Raw genomic sequence first — 6,000 nt, forward strand, 5'->3', positions numbered from 1 at the left:
GCACAATATCCTTGTCAAATCTGTAGGTGACACAAAGCTGGAGATTCCAACACACTAGATGGAGAAAAAATCCAAAAAAAAAAAACTTAACAGGCTAGAAAATTGGGCTGAATTTAATATGATTAAATTTGCTAGGAATAAATATAAAGTATTATTTTTGAGTTCAAGAAATTAACTTTATTTTTCTTTAAGTGACAGTAAAGTTTAATAGCAATTTATTTGAAAAATATCTGGGGGTTTTAGTAGATTGTAAGCTCAATATAATTTAAGTGTGATTTGTTGTTATTTAGTTGTTTTCAGTCATGCCTGCCACTTCCATGGTCCCTTTTTGGGGTTTTCTTGGCAAAGATACTGGAGTGGTTTGTCATTTCCATCTCCAGCTCATTTTGCAGATGAGGAAACTGAGGCAAACAAGGTAAAATGACTTGCCCAAGGTGATATAACAGCCCCCAAAGCTAGTGTGATCATAAGCTTTATTAAATGAGACATAACGTGGAGGAAGAAGGAGTTGATAGTTCTGCTATACTGTGCTTTGGCCAGATCACATCTGTAGGATTGTGTTCAGTGCTGGGCAATGCATTTTTTAAAAGGACATTAGTAAATTGCAGAACCATCAGAAGAAGGCAACAGGAACAGTGAAGAGTTCTTGCATCCATACCAAAGAAAATCTGCTGAACACTAAAGGTGTTATCCTGGAGATGAATACAAAACTAACACTAATGGGTAGAAGAGGCAAAAGACCAATTTAGACTTGCTGTAAATAAAACATTCCTAACAGGGTCACCCAAAAGTGAAATTGGCTGCCTCGGAAGGTAATGCCTTTCTCCTCATTGTACTTTTTAAGCCAAAAGATGCATAATCATGTGTCAGGTGTATTGTAGTGGGGATTCTTTTTTAGGCATGAGTTGAACTAAATAGCCAATTTCCAACTCTGAAATGCTGTCATTCTGTAGACAGATTCTGTAGGATCAGGGACTAAAGTAAGAGTGTTTTGGTTCTTTACTAGGTCCTTCTCCGAGACTAAGTTGGGATAATTAGGGGACAATTTAGTCCCCTACTCATAAGGGAAAGGGTATTTTAATCATCTTATTTAGTGAGTGCATTTTCCAAAGCACCTAATTTACAAGTAAAGAGTGACATTTGCACTCAAAAGATGTGAATGCATCTTTACAGGGTATCTTTTACTTGAAATGTTCCAAGCTATTTTATGAATAATCATCATTAAAGTTCATAGGAGGCAGCATGATGCAGTGGAAAGTAATAGGACTTGGAATCAGAGGAACCAAGTTTGAATCTCAGCTCGGCTACTCACTATCCACATGATCTTGGGCAAATCATTTTAACTCTGGGCCTCAGATTTTCATCCGTAAAATGAAGGAGTTGGACTAGATGGCCTCTAACATTTGCTCCAGCTCTAAGTCTATGAACAGAAATATGAATGTTAGCACATCCATCTTAGAAATAGCAAAATCAAGACTTAGCAGTGTTAAATTATTTGTCTCAAGTCAGTCAAACAGAGTCAATGGAAAAACTGCAAGAGGAACCCAGTTGTGTTTTTTTTTGGATAGATTAGAATAATAAAATGTGTCTGAATATGTTTCTCTAAGTATAGAAAATTATTTTCTTTATGTGTTCATACACACGACTTGATAATATTCTCTCTGTCCTCACCTTAAATTTAAAGTTAGGGAGAAATGACTAAGAATAAGATATTTTAGACAGTGCTGTAGCAATACTTGTGTAAATTCAAATTTTAAAAGCCATAAGGTACATTAAACAAAACTGTTGCATGTTGTTTCACTCTGCTGTATAATTTAATCATAAGCTTGTTATTCTTACTGGCAAGCATATAAATTCAGTGATGTTTGGCAGCTCACTCATAATTTTTGAAAAAAACATGAAGTACTCCTTTTACATGGACTGAAGATGTCTTTGCTGGTTGAGCTTGAGGGCAAAACTGGATACAATTATATATTCACTTAATTATTCATAACTTGAGTCTGAAGTGAATGTGTATACATTTTTCACTTATTCACTTTATAAAATTCAAAACTAAGCCCAGCAGCACTTTTATCCTTGGCACTGTGACAAGTTTCCCTTGTACAATGAACCAGTCAAAGGAATTGTTACAGAGAGAGTCTGTCTTTTTTTCTCAATTCAGCTAGCGAAGTTGGGCTGCATGTAGCTATTACATATCTCATCATAACATACACACCTCACGGAGTACACAGAGGGAAGTGGTCAGCTCTTCTGACTCTAAATTAATTTCTCATTCCACTGCCAGATTGGAAAAATAATACCATCTTATTTTTATATTTAAAGCCCTAAAAGTTAGAGGTCAAATTCAAATGCAGTGGCTATAGATGGCAAAGTTATTTTTATTAAGTTATCTGGTAACACATATGGAGGAAAATGCAAACTATAAAGAGAAATAGAATTATAGTAGTAAATAAACTGGAAGTTCTGAATAGCTCTTGGAATAGAGATGGTAATTGGAGATAAAGATCTATACAGTGAGCAACAACAGGGATAGAATCGTGTAATTTGATATTTCAAAGCAGAGATTTTGGCCATATTCTATAGAAGAAAAGAGGTCATTTCTTTTTTCTTTTAATTTATTAACCTGCCCTAGATAAAGTCTTCCAAGTGTGGACTAACGTTTCAGAATATTGGGGTTGTAATTTAACCAACGGTTAATTTTAAAAACTAAATATTAGCCATCTGATCTTAAAATTTTTGAAATATTACAGGACAGGTTAATGTGATTGTCTATATCAGGAAAATATGAATTAAATAAAATCTTTCCATTAAAACAGAGGTTCTTAGCATTTGTGTGTGTGTCATGGACACCTTTGGCAATCTGGTAATGCCTATAAAACCCTTCTCAGAATAATGCTTTTAAATGCATAAAATAGAATGCATAGGATTACAAAGAAAAATAATTATATTGAAGTGAAGTTCTTGAAATATATTTTAAAAAATCATGAACTCCAGAATTAGAAACCTGGAATTGAAAAAAATAGTATCTGGGTGCTTTTCTTCCCCAAAGATACTACAGATTTTTTTCCTTGTTCTGGGGAATTTAAAATGAAAACTAATCAATTCAGGTAAACAGTTCTTCAGTCTGTTATAGACTCTCTCATCCAGATCAGCATAAAGCTAAGTGTGACACAATCATTTACCATGTCATTAATCATTCATTCTTCCCCTGCAAGTAAAAACAAATTCTTATTTGTTTTAGTATAGCACTCCAAAAGCACACAAAGCAAATTAGCAATCGGTGGGCAATTAGGAATGCTATTGTGATATTTAACAAAACAAATCACTGGCAGATGAATAAATTTGATGCAAGTATAAAAATTACTAAATAGCATCATTTAGTGCATTCTTGTAGCAGACTAAATGCTCCACAAGGGTCTGAAAGAGTTAATGCACTTCCAAAAGTGCCTCAATCCCAAAAAGTAATTTATGCACTGGGATCCTCTAGGTGATGATAAATGTTTTAATATGGTGAGAACTCAGAGAACAGTAACATAACAGCAACTGATTTAGGGATGCTAAAAAGTTTTGAAATCTCCTATTTGCATGACACTCAGTATTCTGAGTATTAAAGGAAATATTGTCAATACATTATGCGGATGGATTTTTTTCTCCTAGCTGAATTGACAAAGCACCTAATAAATGATAGAGTGAATGTACTTAGGTTACTATATAGAGAGGAAATGCTACTAAAATTAGGATATATTTATACGCGTATAGTTTTATATTTTTTAGAAATATATATACAGTTTTAGATGTACTTAGAAATACAGTACGAGAGACTGGTACAGTGGATAGAGTACAGGGCCTAGAATCAGGAAGACTCATATTCTTGAACTCAAATCTGCCCTTAGACTCTGGGCAAGTCGCTTAACCCTGTTTGCCTCAGTTTCCTCATCTGTAAAACGAAGTGGAGAAGGAAATAGTAAAGCGCTCCACTATCATTGCCAAGAAAACCTCAACTGGGTTCACAAAGAGTTGGACACAACTGAAATGACTGAACAACAATAATACTAGAAGGGAGGCAGTGCAGTATAAGGGAACAGACGGTATCCAGAGACATGAGTTCTAGTTCTGGTCCCTGGACTTCATTTTCTTCATCTCTAAAATGAAAGGGATGAACTATATGATCTTAAAGATACATATCAGCTTTATTATTCTACTACTTTTAAAAATTTAACATAAATCCCTGTTTTTAGAAGATGTTTTACTGACAAAGTAGTACCAGACTCCTAGTGCAGGGACACGGGACAAGAAATTCAAGGAGGTATTCTTATTGGGAGTACTAAAACATCAGCAGATCATTACTCAGTATTGAAGAAGTCAGGTTTCATCACAATATGAACTCTGACTTTTCCTGGGGTTAATCTGAATAAGTGACTAAGTGACTAAGATTTTAGGGATCCTAGGGGGAAAAATTCCCTCTTTGACTAATGGCAAGTATTTTACATTTCAATTTTAGAAGTTCATTATTTTAGCTTAAGAACTTGATTCTTGTTAAAATGCAAGTAATCTTAAAATGTAGGAACTTACTAAGAATTTTATTGATTTTTAGATATAAAATATCAGGAAATTGGCTAGATCTAACATTTTGTAGCAAGCACAGTATAACATGTAACAGAACTCTTGACAAAGATACTTCAAAATTCAATACTTTAAGCATGTGTGATTTACTGGTGAATATACTTCTTCTCCCTGATAAAGATTATAATCTCTCTATTTTTAAGATGATCTCAGAGAGTCAATGTAGTAGAAAAATTCTTCACCATGCAACCAAACTGATAAAGAATATCTTTCAATTGAGCTGGGCAGGTTTTTAGAGAACAGATATATGTGGTCTATCACCTGTATCCATAATAGTCATTGGCTTGGCAAGACCTGCTGGAGAGTTGGTGATAGCCTTTTTAGAACCCAGGGCCATTTCCATTCTCTGATGAGACATCAAATCAGGACTTTATGATAGTTAGCCCAAATGGATAAACATTATTTTGTAAGACAATGAAATACTGGGATAAATTTGAGAATACAGAGATTTACAAGTGAGCTTATTATTTTAAAACTAAAAAAAAAAACCCATCAAATCTGCATGTTATTGGAAGAACACTTGAGTAGGAGCCAGAGAATTTGGGTTGTAGTCTCAGCTCTTCCATTAACCAGTTGGTCTTGCAACTTTGCTATTTTACCTTTCTCATGTATAGATTGAGGGGAGTGGTCTAGATCAGTGGTATCAAAAGTGAGGTTTGTGGCATGACCCCAAACATGGTGATTAATCAGAGAGTCCTAGGAAGATAAGTTGCATCCCACTGTCCCTATGATAACTAATTATGGCTCTTATCTCTAACACAAGTACACCTACTTTATCCTCCAACAATCCTCTACTCTCCCTACCCTCTCTGCTATGCAAATTTCCAACCTCTTGCTTTCTGAGCTAGATGTGGTTCTCCCCAAAATGGTTATAATTTAAGAATACGGGAGATACAGTATTTACTGCACAGAATAGGATTTCTCTCCTCCCTTGAGCATGCCTGTCTGCTTCTTCCCAGATAACTATGGCTGTAGTAAGTGCCCCTTGGATGATGGACAATGTGCTTTGGGGCAGCAACCAGTGGATAAAACCCCCAACTCCTGCCTTTTTCATTTTGAGTGGTGTCGAGTGCATCTCAAAGGATGAGCAAACATGGATGAGTTGTGATATGCATCACACACCTCTTTACATTATCCTTCCCTCAAAACCCATACTTCTTTTGAAGTTCTCTATTACACTCAAGGATACTACCATCTTCCCAGCTAGCCATGTTCTCAACCTCAGTGTTCTTTAACTCTTTTCTCTCCCTCTCTTCTTATATATATCCAATCTTGTCATTTTCCCCTCTACAACATCTGCTCCTTTGTCTCCTCTCTACTGCTATTATCCTAGTTTAGGCCTTCATTACCTACTTCCTGGTCTATTGCAATGACTTT

Source organism: Trichosurus vulpecula, chromosome 8 (genome assembly GCF_011100635.1).
Source record: "Trichosurus vulpecula isolate mTriVul1 chromosome 8, mTriVul1.pri, whole genome shotgun sequence".
NCBI lineage: Eukaryota > Metazoa > Chordata > Mammalia > Diprotodontia > Phalangeridae > Trichosurus > Trichosurus vulpecula.